Source organism: Oncorhynchus tshawytscha, linkage group LG12, assembly GCF_018296145.1.
Source record: "Oncorhynchus tshawytscha isolate Ot180627B linkage group LG12, Otsh_v2.0, whole genome shotgun sequence".
Taxonomy (NCBI): domain Eukaryota; kingdom Metazoa; phylum Chordata; class Actinopteri; order Salmoniformes; family Salmonidae; genus Oncorhynchus; species Oncorhynchus tshawytscha.
Window position 1 is genome coordinate 32,557,193 of NC_056440.1, and position 21,389 is coordinate 32,578,581.

Below are 21,389 nucleotides of genomic sequence, written 5' to 3' on the forward strand. Positions count from 1 at the left end.
AGTGGAATGTGCATCCTATCTTTAAGACATCAGGTCTTACTGACAGAGAGAGGTCTCATACAGTCAAGCAATGCACACCAATCCAGTTTAAGATACACTCCTGTGCAATATGCATCAAATCAAGACCCCACCTACTATTAAAGCTTGAAGTACATGCTGCCTTTGGGATGTTTCAAAGTCTTCAGTGGGAAGTTGTTACGTTGGGAATAGAAATAACAGGCCAGGGGAAATAACATGCCATCTGTCAAAACAGAAAGGGTTTAGTGTGAGGATGGCTTGCGGCAAAGCGCTAACTAACATATTTTTTTGTCTCACTAAAGATACATCTAATATGGAAGCCTTGAAATAAATACAGGCCCAAGAAGTTGTCCATTGGTTTAATATTTTATGATTTCTTGTTTCATACTCATATATATATATATATATATATATATATATATATATATATATATATATATATATATTTTTTTAACCTTTATTTAACTAGAGAAGTCAATTGAGAAAAAAATCTTATTTACCAAGACAGCCTAGGAACATTGGGTTAACGGCCTTGTTCAGGGGCAGAACGGCAGATGTGTACTTCGTCAGCTCGGGGATTCAATCTAGCAACCTTCTGGTTGCTGGCCCAATGCTCTAACCACTCTGATACCTGCTGTAACGGTTCTCCTCATCATCTGAGGAAGAGTAGTCAAGATCGGACCAATGCGCAGCGTGGTATGTGTCCATGTTAATATTTAATAAATCAACTGAACACTGAATATCAAAACAACAAAGAGAGTGAAACGAAACAGTCCTGTAAGGTGCAAACACACAAAACAGAAAACGATAACCCAAAAAATCAAGTGGGAAAAACAGGCTACCTAAGTATGATTGTGTTCGGCATGGTATGGTTCTCAATCAGAGCCAACTGTCAATCGTTGTCCCTGATTGAGAACCATACCATGCCGAACACAGAAAATCCCAAATTATAGAAAAAAGAACATAGACAACCCACCCAACTCACGCCCTGACCATACTAAAACAAAGACATAATAAAATAACTAAGGTCAGAACGTGACACCTGCTGCCCCATATATACTATATGAATATGTTTTATTTGTTTATTTTTTTGTGTACTTGTTTGATATTTTACTGCATTGTTAGGAGCTAGTAACATAAACATTTAGCTGCACCCGCTATAACATCTGCTAAACTGTGTACTTGACCAATAAACTTTGATTTGATTTGATAACAATTAACAACAGGTGCATCAAGCCTCAGAAGCCCACAACACATTTTGGAGTATATTCAGTACTGTAGATGTGACTCAAATTGTATTGCTTGGTTTATCCGTGTTAGATCGGACTCAAGGTAAGACACAATGTGTCTCTCTGGGTTGGATTGATAGCAGATGGTTATACTGTACATGTGCTTTCCAACAAGGTAAGAGCTACACTGAACAGGGGCCGTTACAATCTACTGATTTATTCATGTCCCTTGGTGCGCTGTCAGCCTCTTTATCCTATGCAATTAATGATATTTTGTGTATAACTTATTTTCGTTTTCTCCTGAACATTTGATCCTGCAGGGCAAAGCAGCTGTGGTTTGTGTCAGGTGAAAACGGCTCTGCTTGAAAATGTTTGTAACAACTGAACTCTAATCAATATTTTGTTCCCTCATCCTGTAGCTTTAAATCCTCATTGTGGCTTGTGTGTGTACACAGGTGATATAACTTCTTGATATTTCTAGCAGAGAGAGTCAATGTCTGTCATTGCCATTGTCAGTCCAGTCTGACCAACCCTGATAGGAAACCAGCGGAGCTCAAACGTCTCCAGTCTCCCACGATGAACATGGAGGTTAACTTTGACCCACAGACAGAGTGGGTAGGGGTCCTTGTCTAATTTAATTACTTTCTTAATCACACTCCCACATTGTAAATATTGTTCTGAACTGCTCCCCCTCAGTGTCTTTAGTTCATCGACTTTATTAAACACAGTACACATGATTTTACCTCAACTTTGACTTTGCAAAATAATAAGATAGTTTTAATTTCATGATATAAAGTATAACTGTATTACACCAGATTAGGTTTTCAAATAACTTCTTAGTTAACTATAAATAACGATTGAATTGGTTCCTTCTTTTTTGGAATAACGGACAAATTATTCGATGTTTAGTTTCAGCTTTCTGGCATCGCCCCCTGATGGTATAGAAAAATATAACATAGACTGAATAGAAGGGAGGGGCTGTGAGTCAGTATGTCTGAACATGGGGCAGAGTAAAGGCTTGGGTCTACAGTACAAAACACTTGCTGTTTTTGGGCCTGGGATATATTCTATGTTGAGAAGGCCTAAGGATATGTATCCAATTATGGAGACCCTGTGAGGGCATACAGTTCATCAGTACAGTGTAATCTATAGAAATGATCTAGGTTAGATATGAAATGTGGAGATGTATTCAAATTATGTAGACAACACCACGATCATTTACAAAGAAAAATCATAAACGTTCGTTGTCTGTCACGAATGGATACAATTGAATAAATGAATAAAATTATATTTAAACTTCCTCAATACTTTCCATTGGATATTTTGTCTCAAATTTTAAGCAGCTGAAGGATCAACACCACATACAATCGGCAGAGTAAATTCAATATCATTTTTTATTCAACATACTTAGATTAGATTATTTGATTATTATGTTTGGGATTGATACTTCAAAATCTCCTGGACCTCATTCGGATACTTAGATTATTATTATTATTAGCTATGTGATTGCCATGGTGCCTTGAGGTCACCTAGGCAGAGAGCTGCTGTACATTTTGTAAATATTTGTAATAATTAATTGTTTTATAGCATTTTCCATTACATACTTTTTGTTTTAGGAATGAACTATTAGCTTATTATTAGAGTCTAAATAGTTTGAATCCAGCATTTTCAAGACTGAAGTTAGCAGTTGATTTTTGGTTAGCTAGCTAGCTAATGTTGGTTGGCTAGAAGGCAATGTTTTGATTGGATTACACCAACTATCGGGATGTTGAGGATGGAAAGAAGCCAGAAGGCGGAGGTTGTAAATAGATTATAGATGACCATTAATGATTATTGATTTGTTTTACCCTTATTTTACCAGGTAAGTTGACAGAGATCACATTCTCATTTACAGCAACGACCTGGGGAATAGTTACAGGGGAGAGGAGGGGGGATGAATGAACCAATTGTAAGCTGGGGATGATTAGGTGGCCATGATGGTATGAAGGCCAGATTGGGAATTTAGCCAGGACACCGGGTTAACACCCCTACTCTTACAATAAGTGCCATGGGATCTTTAATGACCACAGAGAGCCAGGACACCCATTTAATGTCCCATCCGAAAGACGGCACCCTACGCAGGGCAATGTCCCCAATCCCTGCCCTGGGGCATTGTGATACTTTTTTTAGACCAGAGGAAAGGGTGCTGTAGTGTGCTTTCTGGCCCTTGTGACTGCATTAGCATCACTCAAGTGGGTGCTGCATTTTGGTAGTGGTGAAGACTAACTAGCTAATTTAGTGGCTAGTATGGAACTTTATCGTCATCTGAGTCTTACTACGAAGCCACAGACGGCATGAATGGCAAGACACCATAATGACAACGTGTTGCCTGCTGCTCCCAGCTCTCCCCTTGACTACCTCCTTCCTCCACTAACCTAACTCAGGCTATGAACTTTCTCAACCATCAGTCTCTTGACCGTCAATCAACTCATGATGATTGATGATGTTGTGTTTAAATTGCTTGTTTTGTTGTTGTTGTTGTTGCTTTAGAGCACTTTGAGATGTCTTTATGTAAGGAATAGCGCTATATTTGTTGAATAAATTACGATGATAATTATTATTATTACATTAAAAAAATGTCAATCTCCTTTCATGGCAGAGTATCTTAATTTACATTATCCTTGTAGAAGGTAGTATGAGCATAATATGATCAAGGCAAATGTTTTTGCATACCTTCAGAGCATACTGTATTCCTTCAGTCCACGGCTGATTCCAATCTGGAGTTTCAAAAAATTTATGGCCACCATTGACCCTCATTGCTTTGCTGGCTTCTTCGAGAGAACCTGCCTTAGGCTGTGTGCCAAACGCTTACACATTTAAAGAGGTGATGAGGAAACTACCCAGAGGAGTCAAGAAACACATCAGTTCTAGCACAATAAGTCTTCTTTTATTCCATCCAACCTCACCATTTTATCCAATCCTCTTCCCCTTGAGCACTCATTGCCAGACATTTTAACCAATCCTCTTCCCCTTGAGCACTCATTGCCAGACATTTGAACCAATCCTCTTCCCCTTGAGCACTCATTGCCAGACATTTTAACCAATCCTCTTCCCCTTGAGCACTCATTGCCAGACATTTTAACCAATCCTCTTCCCCTTGAGCACTCATTGCCAGACATTTTAACCAATCCTCTTCCCCTTGAGCACTCATTGCCAGACATTTTAACCTGTTCTTGTGTTGGGGGACTTATGTAGTCATGAGTCAGTGGCCACTTAAAGTGATGCTCCAGAACTTTTGTTTAATTTCAGCCAATAGTTTTGAAAGTGGTGCTTGCGAGCCAAAATGTGTCCCCATTTTTTGTGTACTACATCATCGAATTGTGTACTACGTCATCCAGTTTGTACAATATGTTACACATTTGTTGTGCTTAAGATCCCGGACTGCATATTTAACTAATGGCGAGGATAATGTTTATGGAAGGACTGGGGGAAATGATTTCAGTGAGAACTGGGCATTCTGTCTAAAATTTCACTAAAGCCTCCACTTACGAATGGAAATCACAACTTAGTCAAAGCAAGCTGCATATAATGAGGTGAAACAGAACAAATCCTCCAGGGTGGCAGTCAACAGATAGTCCTGTGGTTCTATGAGGTGTGAACGACTAGCAGCCTGTTCTTGGCAGAAGAGTTGAATCACAGTATATGAGAATGATACCTTGTTGGAAACTGCATCATGGATATCATGTTTGCCATGTGAGCGTGAAGCATACTGTAGCTCTGCTTATGGCTGCTAGGGGAGAGAGAAAAGAGAGAGCCTGGGGTGGGGGTGGGGGTGGGGGGGTGAATTTTCTGGCAGGGATTTTGCTGCAAGCAGAACACCTGCATGCTTGGTGGGCTCTTTTGATGGCTCTGAACTTGGGGTGAGGGTAAGTACAACACTGTATCTCCTTCGTCAAATCTGTCTGAATGTCACATAACTCTATCGCACCTGACATGCACTTTCAGGGAGGGAGGAGAGAACAGACATGCCTCTGTGGGATCAATCACTAGCTCATTACAACCCATTACAAGCCTTTAAAAAGAAATGGAGTGACAGAGGAAGCAAAAACTATAGATAGCGCTATAGTGTTGTGGAGCCTATATTGTAAAAGTTCAACAAGTGCTCTGTATGAGGACTTATGAACGAGGCGAAGAGAAGAACTGCAATGTTATAGATGGCCCAGGCATCTAGATATAATATCAAATAGGAACTACAACAAAAATAACTGTGCTGATAAACATTACATGTGTGACATTGTAATTATGAATGCCTTTCTCTACCATTCTGTTGAAAGTGTCCTTTTCATTTTCTGTCTGATAATGTTAAGCTTTTTGCTGTCTCAGAATCTGGCGAGTGAGAGATCACCCTCCCATGATCCATCACCCACTCCCTCTCTCATTCCGATAACATGACAACACCTCCACATTGAAGTCATAGGTCAGGGGTCAATGCAATAAAGTGGTCACCCTGGTTCACACACTATGGAGAGTGGATGGAATGCTACCCTGCAGAGGCTCCCTCTGTGTTAGCATTGACCAGCACAACATGACTCTTAACATGGCTTTCTTTCTGAACGTCTGTAGGTTAACACAGCCTACTGGCTGGACCATCTACAGGAGGCCATGCTCCCCTGTAAGGGGGAGATGATTTTCTCTGACTGCAGGTACTAGAGAGAGAGAGCACTGTCTGGTCCTCCCTCGGCTGACTTTCTACAGCTCCAATATTACTGCCCCGGACCTCTGCATGGCCCCTGGTCTGTAAATCCCTCCTCTGAGTCTGCAGGCCGGTGCCAGATTGGGTTCCAGGCCCCCTCTCTCTCCCTGTACTGACCCAGCCCATAAACAGGGGGCTTTCATGAGAGATCACAGGTGCTTATTTACAAAATGGCAATTTTCTTCTTCCATAATTCCATGTTACTGCATTACCAGATCTTATCACTAGGCAAGTATCATATTCCTGAGGTTTTAGACTTTAATGAAAGATGCTTTGCCTCCGGCTGTTGGAGGCTAAAGCAACAAGCCCAGGATTCCCGCTGGTCTTTGTCAGGGAATACCAGAGGCAGACAGAAGGCAGGTCTGGGGTCAGGGACAAGTATAGAGATTTAAGAGGGAATGCTGTGTAGCAAAACATTTAAGGTGATGTGTCCATAGCCAACCAATCATGTATCTCTATTTCAATTTCAGCTCATTAATGTTTAATTTACACTTGTTGTTTTACTTGTAAGATTGATGACATTGTTTGCCAGTTTCACTAAATTGTCCATACTATAGTGTCTATAATTTGTTAACTATCTGATAGATATTTGTATTTTATATTACTTTTAGTGTTAATTGTTATACAATATTGTAACATAAAATGTTGTTATGGAACATTATTTTAAACATTTACAATTTCCTTAAGAACTTTGGTAACAAAGTGGAAGCCTGTCATTTCTGTAAATCTGGAACACTCCAATTAGTATGATGTGTTACGTTTCTTATAGAATGTATAAGGAACATGAAGCCGATTGAGAGAATGCCAAGAGTGTGCAAAGCTGTCATTGAGGCAAAGGGTGGCTATTTGAAGAATCTCAAATATAAAATATATTTTGATTTATTTATCACTTTTTTGATTACTACATGAGTCCATATGTGGTATTTCATAGTTTTGACGTCGTCAGTATTATTCTACAATGTAGAAAACAGCAAAAATAAAGAAAAACCCTTGAATGAGTAGGCATTCTAAAACTTTTCACCGGTAGTGTATATAAAGTCGAAGTCGGACGTTTACATACACCTTAGCCAAATACATTTAAAGTCCGTTTTCACAATTACTGACATTTAATCCTAGTAAAAAGTCCCTGTCTTAGGTCAATTAGGATCACAACTTGATTTTAAGAATGTGAAATGTCAGAATAATAGTAGAGAGAATGATTTATTTCAGCTTTTATTTCTTTCATCACATTCCCAGTGGCTCAGAAGTTTGCATACATTCAATTAGTATTTGATAGCAAGCTTTAACTTCCTGACTGATGTCTTCAGATGATGCTTCAATATATTCACATAATTTTCCTGCCTCATTATGCCATCTATTTAGTGAAGTGCACATGATGCTGCCACCCCATGCTTGACGGTTGGGATGGTGTTCTTCGGCTTGCAAGCCTAAACCTTTTTCCTCCAAAACATAACGATGGTCATTATGGTCAAAAAGTTATATTTTTGTTTCATCAGACAAGAGGACATTTTTCCAAAAAGTACGACCTTTGTCCCCATGTGCAGTTGCAAACCGTAGTCTGTCTTTTTTATGGCGGTTTTGGAGCAGTGGCTTCTTCGTTGCTGAGTGGCCTTTCAGGTTATGTCGATATCGGACTCATTTTACTGTGGCTATAGATACTTTTGTACCTGTTCCTCCAGCATCTTCACAAGGTCATTTGCTGTGGTTCTGGGATTGATTTGCACTTTTCACACCAAAGTACATTAATCTATAGGAGACAGAACGCATCTCATTCCTGAGTGGTATGACGTCTGCGTGGTCCCATGGTGTTTATACTGCGTGCTACTGTTTGTACAGATGAACGTGGTACCTTCAGGCATTTGGAAATTGCTTCCAAGGATGAACTAGCCTTGTGGAGGTTTACAATTTTTTTCCGAGGTCTTGGCTGATATCTTTTCATTTTCCCATGATGTCAAGCAAAGAGGCACTGAGTTTGAAGGTAGGCCTTGAAATACATCCACAGGTACACCTCCAATTGACTCAAATGATGTCAATTAGCCTATCAGAAGCTTCTAAAGCCATGACATAATTTTCTGGAATTTTCCAAGCTGTTTAAAGGCACAGTCAACTTATTGTATGTAAACCTCTGACCCACTGGAATTTTGATACAGTGAATTATAAGTGAAATAATCTGTCTGTAAACAATTGATGGACAAATGACTTGTGTCATGCACAAAGTAGATGTCTTAACCGACTTGCCAAAACTTTAACAAGAAATTTGTGGAGTGGTTGAAAAACAAGTTTTAATGACTCCAACCAAAGTGAATGTAAACTTCCGACTTCAACTGTATTTTCCTTTATTATTTTCCATTAACCCTACCAGCCCTCTCCTAATTGGAGAAAACTGATTGACAACAACACGTAGGCTTCTACTTCCAGCTTATTCATACTGTATACATATTACGGACACAAAGTATTTTACAATAGTTATTTTTAGTTTGTTTTAATCCCACCCTTGAGCTACACTCAACCCTCCCATCCATTTTGGATTTCTATTTGCCAAATATTTTTGTATGAGCTGTGATTTTTCACAAATGTTGTGAACCTTTCTAATCTTTTTACAGATTGTAAATTAAAGACACAACTTTTAGCTAAAAGTAATATAATATTATTGATCGATTAACTATGACTTTTCAAATCACAGAACAGTGTTATTAGCAGAGTTAGCTCCAGGTAAATGTTGCAATTCTTCAGCAATTCCTGGACCTGCGACCAAAAACAAGCTACATACAGACGTTACCAAAACAATTGATCTGATGATTCTGTCTGTTCACAGCAAAATCTGCAGAGCTGGGATGGTTGTCTTGCAACCAATATTATATTGGTTGCAAGACATTTGTATAATAATTACAATTTATGCCTTGGAATCGGTACATTGAAAATTTCTTCCAAACTATCTTGCAATCTATATGGCACGGCTGTCCATTTTATGGTCCTTAAATGAAATTGGTATCCTTTTTATTTATCACAATTTCCTTTAACCAATTTTGGTCTTTAATGCAGGAACGACAGACAAGTTCCCTACTTCCCCCCCCTCCACTTTCCTCTTCCATTTTTGCAGTTATGCTGCAATTAGTTGGTTGTAATTTTGAGTAGAGCAGCCATTTCCATATGTTTTTGTTAGCTGCATGTGTGACAACTCCACCAGTCCTATTTATGATATCATTTACAGACTATACTTATTTTCATACTGTATATATATATATATATATATATATATATATATATATATATATATATATATATATATATATATATATATATAGGATACATATATTTTTTAATCAATTATTATATTTCAATTTAAACATACTATTTGTTGTATAATTGTTTCAGTCTTTTCTGGTGGATTAAGCTAAAATCACAACCAACTTTCCATGGCTTGTTTTAAAAATAGCGATATTTTAGGGATTATTTCATTTTCAAATAACCGAAAGTGAGAGGTTGAAATCTGAATAAAGGGAAAAAGGCCGCTCTTGAACACGGGGTGCGACATTCTTACTAATCTACTAGAGAACCCGTTCGGATTTAAGTATAACTTTTGTTTGACTGAAGCCTTTAGTGAGAGGTCAAATGCTTTAATATTTAATCATTTCTGCCCTACTAATTCCAATTTATTATATAAATAGGCCTGTAAAATTTTGTCTGGCTTGACATTCCAAATAAAATTGAGTATTTTTTATCTCGTAATGATAATAAAAAACAGGTCGCTAGGTGTAGACGAGGCCATAAGCAAATAGGTGAACTGGGATATGTCTACAGAGTTAATCATGGTGATTTTCCTTTCCATGGTAGCAATTTGTATTTCGGGATATGAATACAGAATATGTACACATCACAGTCCGACCATTTCATTAGTAAACTACACGGTAGTGATAAAGTTGTATTTTTTTGTGATCCAGTATGTAATATACTGTAGTACACTTATCATAATTTGGTTGTAATCCAGAGAGGGTAGAAAACGTATCTAGATCCTCATTGAGGATGTGGAGGGATCCAAATTGTGTATTTAAAAGAAAACATGAATCATCAGTGTACAATGACATATTTGTTTTTAAGCCCTGGATTTCTAGCACTTTGATATTATTGTTGGATCTGATTTTAATAGCTAACATTTAGATGGCCATAATAGATAGATATGCCGATAGTTGACAACCTTGTTTTACTCCTCTTGACAGTTGAATACTTTCTGAGAAGTATCCCTTATTTACTATTTTACACCTAGTGTAACTATACATATCTTTGTATAAGAGCATTGTATAAGAGATTCTCCAAAATGTAAATATTCCAGGCATTAATATATACATTTCAGTCATACTTTATCAAAAGCCTTTAAACTTTATACTTTATACATCATGCATTATCAAAAGATTTTTCACAGTGTCCTATTTTCCAGTACTTGCCTTAAATTATCTCCAATGTCTGTAATCCATGTAAATCCATGTAATCCATGTAAAAAATATGGTTTGATTAGGATGAATAATATTCAACAATACCTTTTTAATTCTATGTGTGATGCATTTTGCTACAATCTTTTGCATCACAACACTGAAGTGTAAGGGGTTTCCATTTTTTTCAAAGAAAAGGATCTTTATATTTACCACTTGGATCCTGTTTCAGTAATAATGAAATCAGATCTTCTTGTTGAGTATCTGATAATTGACCATTTTTATAAGAGTGGTTAAAACATGCTAATAATGCTCCTCTGTGTACATCAAAAAAGGTTTGTTAAACCTCAACTGTCATGCTATCCAGCCCTGGAGTTTTCCAAGGCTTAAAGGCTTTAATTGCATCAACAAGTTCCTCCTCTGTAATTTGGCCTTCACATGAGTCTTCCTGTACAGCTGTTAATTTTTAATTATTAATATTTAAAAAATCCATACATTTAACTTTGGTTAGTGGAGACGGAGGAGACTGAAACGAAAACATATGCTGAAAGTACTTTGCTTCCTCTTTCAAAATATATTTTGGTGAGTCATGGGTGGTCACCAACATTTGTAATAAGTTTCAGTAAATTATTTTTGTTAGTATTTCTATGTTGAAGATTAAAATTAATTTGTTGCATTTTACCCATATTGCATCCAGTTCGCTTTATTTGTTATAATATATTACACTTGATCTTGAATAAGTTCCTCCATTTCTTTTTGTTTTTCCTCTAACTTATTATGTGCCTCTATGGTACAGTTTTTACTGCTATCTATCTGTACTGTTAGTCCTTTTCCTTTGTTAAAATGGACTCTTTTGACCTAAATTGCTTTTGTTTTAGAAGTGACTATTGAATTGCATAGCCTCTAAAGGTACATTTAAAAGTGTTCCACATTATACAGGGATCTGCTGTACCTATGTTATGTCGGAAAAAGTAAGTTCTTCTGTCCCAGTTCAAAACCAATTATTATCCAATAGGCTTTGATATATTTCCAATATCCTTGCCCACGTGAAAAGTCTGTAAGAGTAATGTATGTGCCTAATTATTTGATGGTCCGGCCGTATTCCGTCCCCGATCAATACTTTTTAAAATGTTTGGTGCCAGCGAGAGTGAAATAAAAAAGCAGTCAATACGACTAGTACTTGTACAACGTATTCGCAAAGTATTCAGACCCCTTGACTTTTTCCACATTTTGTTACGTTACAGCCTTATTCTAAAATGGATTAAATGGAAAATGTTCCTCATCAATCTACACACAATTACCCCATAATGACAAAGTGAAAACAGGTTTTTAGAAATGTTTGCAAATTTATGAACCATAAAAAAACTAAAATACCTTATTTACATAAGTATTCAGACCCTTTGCTATGAGACTCGAAATTTAGCTCAGGTGCATTACGTTTCCATTGATCATCCTTGAGATGTTTCTACAACTAGATTGGAGTCCACCTGTGATAAATTAAATTGTTTGGACATGATTTGGAAAGGCACAAAGGTCTCTATATAAGATCTCACAGTTGACATTGCAACCCGATGGTCACTCCGACAGAGCTCTAGTTCCTCTGTGGAGATGGGAGAACCTTCCAGAAGGACAAGAATCTCTGCAGCACTCCACCAATCAGACCTTTATGGTAAAGTGGCCAGGCGGAAGCCACTCCTCAATAAAAGGCACATGACAGACCGCTTGGAGTTTGCCAAAAGGCACCTAAAGGACTCTCAGACCATGAGAAACAAGGTTCTCTGGTCTGATGAAACCAAGATTGAAATCTTTGGCCTGAATGCCAATTGTCACATCTGGAGGAAACCTGGCACCATCCCTACGGTGAAGCATGGTGGTGGCAGCATCATGCTGTGGGGATATTTTTCAGCGGGAGGGACTTGAAGACTAGTCAGAATCGAGGGAAAGAGGAACAGAGCAAAGTACAGAGAGATCCTTGATGAAAACCTGCTCCAGAGCGCTCAGGACCCCTTAAAACCCATTTTTGCTTTGTCATAATGGGATATAGTGTGTAAATTGATGAGGGGAAAAATGATTTAATCCTTTTTAGAATAAGGCTGTAACATAATAAAATGTGGAAAAAGTGAAGGGGTCTGAATACTTTCCGAATGCACTGTAAACTGTATCTCACTCGGTCAGGATATATAAGCCTCCATGTATCCACTAGTTCCAATATATGCATGATATTCGTGATTTCGAATGATAAGTTACAAATTAGAATTCCTTTAACATTTTACTAATTGCAGTTTGTACAATATGTTAAGAATTTAAAAAACCTATAATATGTTGTGAATTCCAATTTGTTTTGGCTAACATTAGCTAGGTGGCTAACGGTATTATTAGCTAGGTGGCTAACGTTAGCTAGGCTAGGGGTTAGGTTAAGGTTAAGCTTAGGTTTAAGGTTAGGTTCAGGAGTAAGGTTAAAGGGCTAAGGTTAGGGTTATGTTTGGGGGAAGGTTTAGCTACAGTGGCGGTCAGTGCAGTTTATGATGAGGGAGGACAATATTTTTTTCATGAGCAATACCTTATTTCTATTACAGCATGTTGGACGACTGTCATTCATATTCCATTCACCCAGTGAAATTTAACACCGATAGGTTTAGGCTACTACATGATACTTTATACCCATCATGAGGTTGCTACAACCTAGCCTATGAATTAAAGTTTACAACGTAGGTACACACAGGTCGACAGAAAAATTTGAGTTAACAGACAGTGACACATTCAATACTGCCTTGCACGCTCTTGCCTGCATCTAGCTTATTTAGGGTGTAATCATTAGTCCAACAGTTGTAAACGAGAGTTTCTATTAGACAAATTCAGATATTTTAATCGTATCGTTTGCTTCCAATTAAGAAATGTTTTTCAACAGAATAGGCGTAATGAATACACCCCTGATCACGCATAAACACAGTTCACTGTCATAGCAGCTATGTTGTATTCACTCTCACCTTTTCCCTTTGTTTGTGGACTTCAATGAACAACACAGCAGCTGTATGAGACCAGGCGAAAAAACCTTTCCAAGCCAAACCATGTCATAACTGCTACTTTACACAGAGCCTACATTGTTGTCCCCATGTTAGCTAAAGTAATGTCCTAGTCAACATAGCTAATAGAGCTAATGCGCTAGTAAACCCGCCACAATCATGCAGTAACGTTACAGTGTAAAGTTAGTTAGCGTTTACACCAGCAGTCCCCGGTAGCAATAAATTAATAAATCCAAAAGCTTACCTTGACTTGGAAGAGTTCCAGTGTTGTTGGATAGTCATAGCCAGCTAGCTAACATATCATCCCTCTGTTTGAGCTGGGTGTTTGAGTAACTTACTTAGCTAGCAAATGCAGCTGACTAGTTAAGTGAAACTGAAAGAAAGAAATTATGAAATCTCTCTTTCTCTTGCTTTTCCTTCATTTTTTAATAAATTAATTTGTTGAAAACTTTTCAACTATTGTCTTTCTCTCTGAGTCAACTACTCACCACATTTTATGCACTGCAGTGCTAGCTACCTGTAGCTTATTATTTCAGTACTAGATTAATTCTCTGATCCTTTGATTGGGTGGACAACATGTCAGCTCTGATAGGTTGGAGGACGTCCTCTGGAAATTGTCATAATTGCCGTGTAAGTCTATGGAAGGGGGTGAGAACCAAGAACCTACTAGGTTTTGTATTGAAGTCAAAGCACCAAGAGGAGGAAGGAAACTCGCTGTCCTCCGGCTACAACATGGTGCTACCCTACAGAATGCTGTTGAGGCTATTGTAGACCTTCATTGCAAAACAGTGCATTGTAATCAATTATTTGGTGATGTGAATATATTTAGCATAGTTTTATCTAAAAAGATAACCTCTTTAATGTTTTACCATTTTTATATTTATTAAAATTCACTGAGGAGGATGGTCCTCCCCTTCCTCCTCTGAGGAGCCTCCACTGGTTAGCTAACATGTTAAGTAGTTGCAAAGCAGCTAAAAAGTAGTAAGTAGTTGCTAAGTTGCTAATTAGCTAACCTTTGGGTTGTTAGACATTCACATTATACACCCACCCGTCCACCTTCTGTCTTATGTAACAATACCAAACGTAACATATCATACTAATTTGAGTGTTTTACGTTTACTATGTTACGTCTTATCTATGAGACCAGACTGGTCATTTTTCCTACTTACATGTTTTGGGGGAGATGTAATTTCAGCCACTTAAGGATCATTAAAAAGAGATCATATTAAATATCACTTCTAGAGAGGGAGAGGGAAAGCGAGAGAGAAATAAAGAGGAGATTTCTTTGTCAGTCAATTCTGACTGACCCAATCCCCACAGCTCTGTGAAAGAGGGGGGAGAGAGGGTCGGGGTCAGCTTTCTGTAAATCTGCCGATGAAATGTTGACAAAACAGCCAATTTTCTGTAATTTCATCACAGCCTTCTTTCAACAGCCCAGTCACTCAGAACCCCTTCATTTTAAATAGCGACCTTTGACATGTATCTCATCCCTGACTTCTTTGGCCTGGCAGAAAGACGTAACAGTTGTGCCTTTCAGGTCAGGTGGATGCCGTTTAAGGCCCTGAATTCATAAAGGTTGCCTTTGTCTCTCTAGCCTGCTCTCCTGGGCTTGAGTAAGGATAAGAAATGTAGTTAATAGCTCAGGAGTGGCCTAATCATCAGCTGTCATTACTGCTCCAATATCAGCAGGGATGACAGACTTATCAATAACAAAGGCCCAGCTGAACCCTCCACCGGTCCGTCATCTTGATCTCTGCTCCACTAAGCAGGGCTTTCATTTGGGCTAAGCACCGGGCAGCACACCTCTCCTTCTCTTCATGGTGTGCCAGATATCACTCATCCCCACAGGTCTCTCTGTGTTCCCTTAAAACCCAGGCCATTATTTCCACAATGTGCCTTAATTTCTTAGGCAAATGCCATATGATACATCTGAAGAAGAAGCATTCAGAGTTTCATTATCATTTATATCCATCTAGTTACACTGAGACTAGTGTGCTGTACGTTTGTTCATCATTGGTAACTCAGAATTTCTGAACAAATTAAGATATCTAAGCTATTCACTTTCGTCAAGGCACTTAAATATTTGATGGAAGAGATAAAGCACTAAACAAAAGATGCAAATGCATTGTTTGTGGTTTTTGAATCATCATAATAATTTACCTATGTTATGAATCTTTAGTCTTGCCCAATGACAGGGAAAATGTACTGTGCGCTCTCTCACAACCTTTTACTTTCTGATATCAGCTACATCCTCCCCCAAACCCTCAACATATTCAAGGAGTAAGCTGAGAGGGCCCGAGAGGTGCTCCCACACCTGGCCGAGCTGGCCCTTTCATTGACAGTCATGGTGAGGACCAGGCACTGACAGACTCAAACACCTGCTATTTGGAAATATGTTCTCCATCAGTGAGCTATAGCTTCTCTCTAGACTGAAGAACTAGGAGGCCATTGTTTCCCCCGAGTACTGACAGCCAAGGTATTTATGGACTCCTGTTGCACGTAGAGAGCAATGTGTTTTTCATGTTATATTTACAAGGAGACAAATATAATGTCTTCCATTGATATTCAATCTTTTTAACCTGTCAAAATGTTCAAGTGTCAACAGTTTTCATTATGTTGTAGTTCAATCATGTTTGACATTGAAAATTAAAGTGACAGTCGTGAGACAACAATGATTTCCTTGTTCAGGGATTTTTGTTTTTATCCTGAAACAAAGGCAAGAACTGTGACATATGTTAATCTATGTTCTTTAGTTTGCACAGCAGAACAGTAGAGCTCCCTATTCCTTCACACTGTTACCTGAGATCTGGACTTTGAACAGATCCTAGCAAACTTTGCTCTCCAAAGCTTTAAGACGAGGGGGGTCATTGAGGAATTTGCTAAGTCACCTGAATAAAAAAAGTAGTGAGTCACCTCAGAGATCCAAGCCACCCCACCTGGAGCCCCCTCCGGATTCTTGCCCTGCACGTCTCAAACCCAGTCCCATTAGCTTACCACCAAAAACGTATTGGTCAAGTAAATGGAACTGCCCCTAACAAAGCCTGTTTCAAGAAAGATTACAACTTCAACAGAAAACCCCATTGATTAGGAGGATGTTTGAAATGTTATCAATACCATGATCACCCCTGTAGGTCAACAAAACCATTTGTCATCACCATACCTTGGCTGCACCTTCAGCTGTGTGTCAAGCTCTTGAAAAAAGCAAATGACTGTTGAGAATAGAGGAGCATCTTGTTTAACAAGGAGCACGTGCAATGACAAAGCCATTCTGCTCCTTATGTCAATCACCCACCTGCAACCAGATTATGTCAGAAATTCACTAGAGCTGCCAAGCTGTAACTCACACAGAATGAGATAAAATACACACAGGATCACATTCAGCCCTCTCGTCCATAAATACAGCAGGCTAAGAAGCCCAGAGTCTACCGTAGTGTAAAAGAGTCAAAAAGACAAGACCTTTTCCATTTTTGCTTTATGGGAAGGATATACAGCTGAATATTGAAATATTATGATAATTACAAATGCAGGTTTGTGAACTATAGTTTGTTTATCATCAAAATCAAAAAGTGACAAACCTTGACAACAAGGTAGCCCATTCGATATGTTCCAAATTCAAGCATATAGAGTATAGCACACAAAGTGTATTTATGTTTTGAAAGGTGTTAATTATGTGGTGGTAGGACCCGTTTCTGAGTCCAAATTGACTCCAAATTGATGTCTTTATGTCTCTTTGATAAATTCCCATTGTGAGACAAACCTGTGGGAGTTCTTACAGAAATATTTACTTTTGACAAATTAACATTTTATATACATAGATCCATACATATGCAAGATTTCAAACTCACCTCTTTGCATACATTGGTCCATATCCAAGTAGAGAAAAACTAAATGAAGTTTGTGTTTTTTGGATGAATGTATTTATTTTGTATTATGGTTCATATGTAAAAATGTATTTGTTTGAGTGGAACACCATCTTAACCTGCAATATTGCTATATTGGATAATATCTGAAACACTATGTATTGCAGTAACTGTAATTGTAATTAAAACTGGAAATTACTTTTGCATTTCAACATCAAATCTGGAGGGAGCTCCTCATCAATAATATTTCATACTATTTCATCGCTCTGAGATGCAGTGTCCTACTGTAAATCAGAAAATAACCTTACACTCAACATCTACAAAACAAAGGGGATGATCGTGGACTTCAGGAAACAGCCGAGGGAGCACCCCCCCTATCCACATAGACGGGACAGTATTGGAGAGGGTAGTAAGTTTTAAATTCCTCGGCGTACACATCACGGACAAACTGAATTGGTCCACCCACACAGACAGCATGGTGAAGAAGGCTCAGCAGCGCCTCTTCAACCTCAGGAGGCTGAAGAAATTTAGCTTGTCACCAAAAGCACTCACAAACTTTTACAGATGCACAATCGAGAGCATCCTGTCGGGCTGTAATACCGCCTGGTACGGCAACTGCTACTTGCCCTCCAGGACATCTACATCACCCGATGTCACAGGAAGGTCATAAAGATCATCAAGGACAACAACCACTCGAGCCACTGCCTGTTCACCCCGCTATCATCCAGAAGGCGAGGTCAGTACAGGTGTATCAAAGCAGGGACCGAGAGACTGAAAAACAGCTTCTATCTCAAGGCCATCAGACTGTTAAATAGCCACCACTAACATTGAGTGGCTGCTGCCAACATACTGACTCAACTCCAGCCACTTTAATAATGGAAAAATGGATGTAAAAAATGTATCACTAGCCACTTTAAACAATGCCACTTAATATAATGTTTACATACCCTACATTACTCATCTCATATGTATATACTGTACTCTATACCATCTACTGCATCTTGCCATCTTTATGTAATACATGTATCACTAGCCACTTTAAACAATGCCACTTTTATATGTTTACATACCCTACATTCCTCATCTCATATGTATATACTGTACTCGATACCATCTACTGCATCTTGCCTATGCCGTTCTGTACCATCAATCATTCATATATTTGTATGTATATATTCTTCATCCCTTTACACTTGTGTGTATAAGGTAGTTGTTGTGAAATTGTTAGTTTAGATTACTCGTTGGTTATTACTGCATTGTCGGAACTAGAAGCACAAGCATTTCGCTACACTCACATTAATATCTGCTAACCATGTGTATGTGACAAATACAATTTGATTTGATTTGATTTGAGATTGTGGCAAAGTTCTACCGCAGACATATTATTGCATTACACATTCAATATCAACAACTGCATTTCTATAAAAATTTTAATCAGGACAACAGTTTTCAGCTGTGCTAAATTAGGGTTTTCTAATGATCAATTAGCCTTTTAAAATTATAAACTTGGATTAGCTAACATAATGTGTTTCCAGCTACAATAGTCATTTACAACATTAACAATGTCTACACTGTATTTCGGATCAATTTGATGTTATTTTAATGGACAAAAAATGTTGCTTTTCTTTCAAAAACAAGGACATTTTTAAGTGACCCCAAACTTTCGAACGGTAGTGTATATTGAAAGCAGGTGCATCCACATACAGTGAGGGAAAATCGTTTTTGGTCCCCTGCTGATTTTGTACATTTGCCCACTGACATAGAAATAATCAGTTTACAATTTTAATGGTAGGTTTATTTGAACAGTGAGAGACAGAATAACAACAACAAAAAATTCAGAAAAACGCATGTCAAAAATGTAAGGTTAAATAGAGATAGTTGTTTTACTCAGCTTGAAATCAAAACAAATGATAGAAAAGGTCACAAAACATATATTGTGGCATTACTGTAAGTTATATGTTTCTCTTTAACAAAAACATGCAAGTTCTTTGTTTCTGGCCATTTTGGGCCTGTAATCGAACCCACAAATGCTGATGCTCCAGATACTCAACTAGTCTAAAGAAGGCCAGTTTTACTTATTTTTTAAAATCAGGACAACAGTTTTCAGCTGTGCTAAATTAGGGTTTTCTAATGATCAATTAGCCTTTTAAAATGATAAACTTGGATTAGCTAACACAATGTGCCAGTGGAACTCAGGAGTGATGGTTGCTGATAATGGGCCTCTGTAACGTCGATGTAGATATTCCATTAAAAATGTCTACACTATATTTATAATCAATCCACCTGACAGGTGTGGCATATCAAGAAGCTGATTAAACAGCATGGTAATTACACACCTGCATCTTGTGCTGGTGACAAAAAAAGGCCACTCTAAAATGTGAAGTTTCGTCAAAATGCCACAGATGTCTCAAGTTTTGAGGGAGCTTGCAATTGGCATAATGACTGCAGGAATGTCCACCAGAGCTGTTGCCAGAGAATGTAATGTTAATTTCTCACCATAAGCCACCTCCAATGTCATTTTAGGGAATTTGGCAGTACGTCTAACCGGCCTTACAACCGTAGACCACGTGTAACCACACCAGTTCAGGACCTCCACATCTTAAACTGTGGGATCGTCTGAGACCAGCCACCCGGACAGCTGATGAAACTGTGGGTTTGCACAAGCAAAGAATTTCTACACAAACTGTCAGAAATTGTCTCAAACATTCTCAGGGAAGCTCATCTGAGTGCTTGTCGTCCTCACCAGGGTCTTGACCTGACTGCAGTTTGGCGTCGTAACCGATGCGTGGGCAAATGCTCGACTTTGATGGCCACTGGCACACTGGAGAAGTGTGCTCTTCAAGGATTAATCCTGGCAGACAGCTGTACCATGCCCCATGGTGGCGGTGGATTTATGGTATGAGCAGGCATAAGCTACGGACAACAAACACAATTACATTTTATCATTAGCGAATTTGAATGCACAGAGATACCGTGACGAGACCTTGAGGTCCATTGTCATGCCATTCACCTGCAGCCATCACCTCATGTTTCAGCATGATAGTGCATGGCCCCATGTCTCAAGGATCTCTACACAATTCCTGAAAGATGAACATTTCCCAGTTCTTCCATGGCCTGCATACTCACCAGGCATGTCACCCATTGAGCATGTTTGGGATTCTCTGAATCAACGTGTAGGACAGAGTGTTCCAGTTCCCGCCAATATCCAGCAACTTTGCGCAGCCATGGAAGAGGAGCGGGACCAGTGGCCATTTTCGCATGTGAATCTTGGTGGGGCAAACTCCCCCCCCAATTGTTTTGATGCATGCCAGCAAAGCCACTACACAACACAACACTAAACAATACATTAAAATGGTGACAAACGGTGCACACAAACTGTTAGAGCCTACATAAAGCTGTCCCAACAGCAGAACTTTATTTCCAGCACCATGAGGTGAATACTTACCACTATTACACCTGGCTATCAGCAGAGCCTTGTCTGGCATTCGAAACAGTTCATTCAGCCTCATTTACTGCCTTTAAAAAAACATAACTGATATGGATAACTTGCTTAAACACATGTGGTGTCTACTGACAATTGAGATGTACAAACTATGGCATAAGGGGATGACGAGCGGATAAGAGGCAATCCGTCATTTTGATCAAGACATTAATGAGTGAGCTAGGACGAATGTAGTCAATATAACTATTTGTTCAGCACTTTTGAAATGTACAGCGACAGAATTCCGAACATGGGCCGTTCTTACAGTATTTTCCCTGTACACCAAGTCAGAACCGTAGGATAAATAAAGGGGGAATAAAAACAGACAAAGAATGCTCTTACAATATTCGATGATTACAGTTCTCTATAACAGGCTATAGGCTACATGTGCACCACCAAGTCTTAACAGTAGGCTAAGTTATGAGGGAGAAAGGGACCAAATTATTAGGGTGAGGCACATCGGCTACTAAGAACTTACCACACAACATACACTAAGTATAACTTTCTTAGCTACAGTCCACATATCTCCCTGGCATATTACATAATTTATGCAGCAACATACAATACATTTTTGGACACATCTTGTTGTGTTGTGCTCACTTGAACAGGAAGGTGGCAC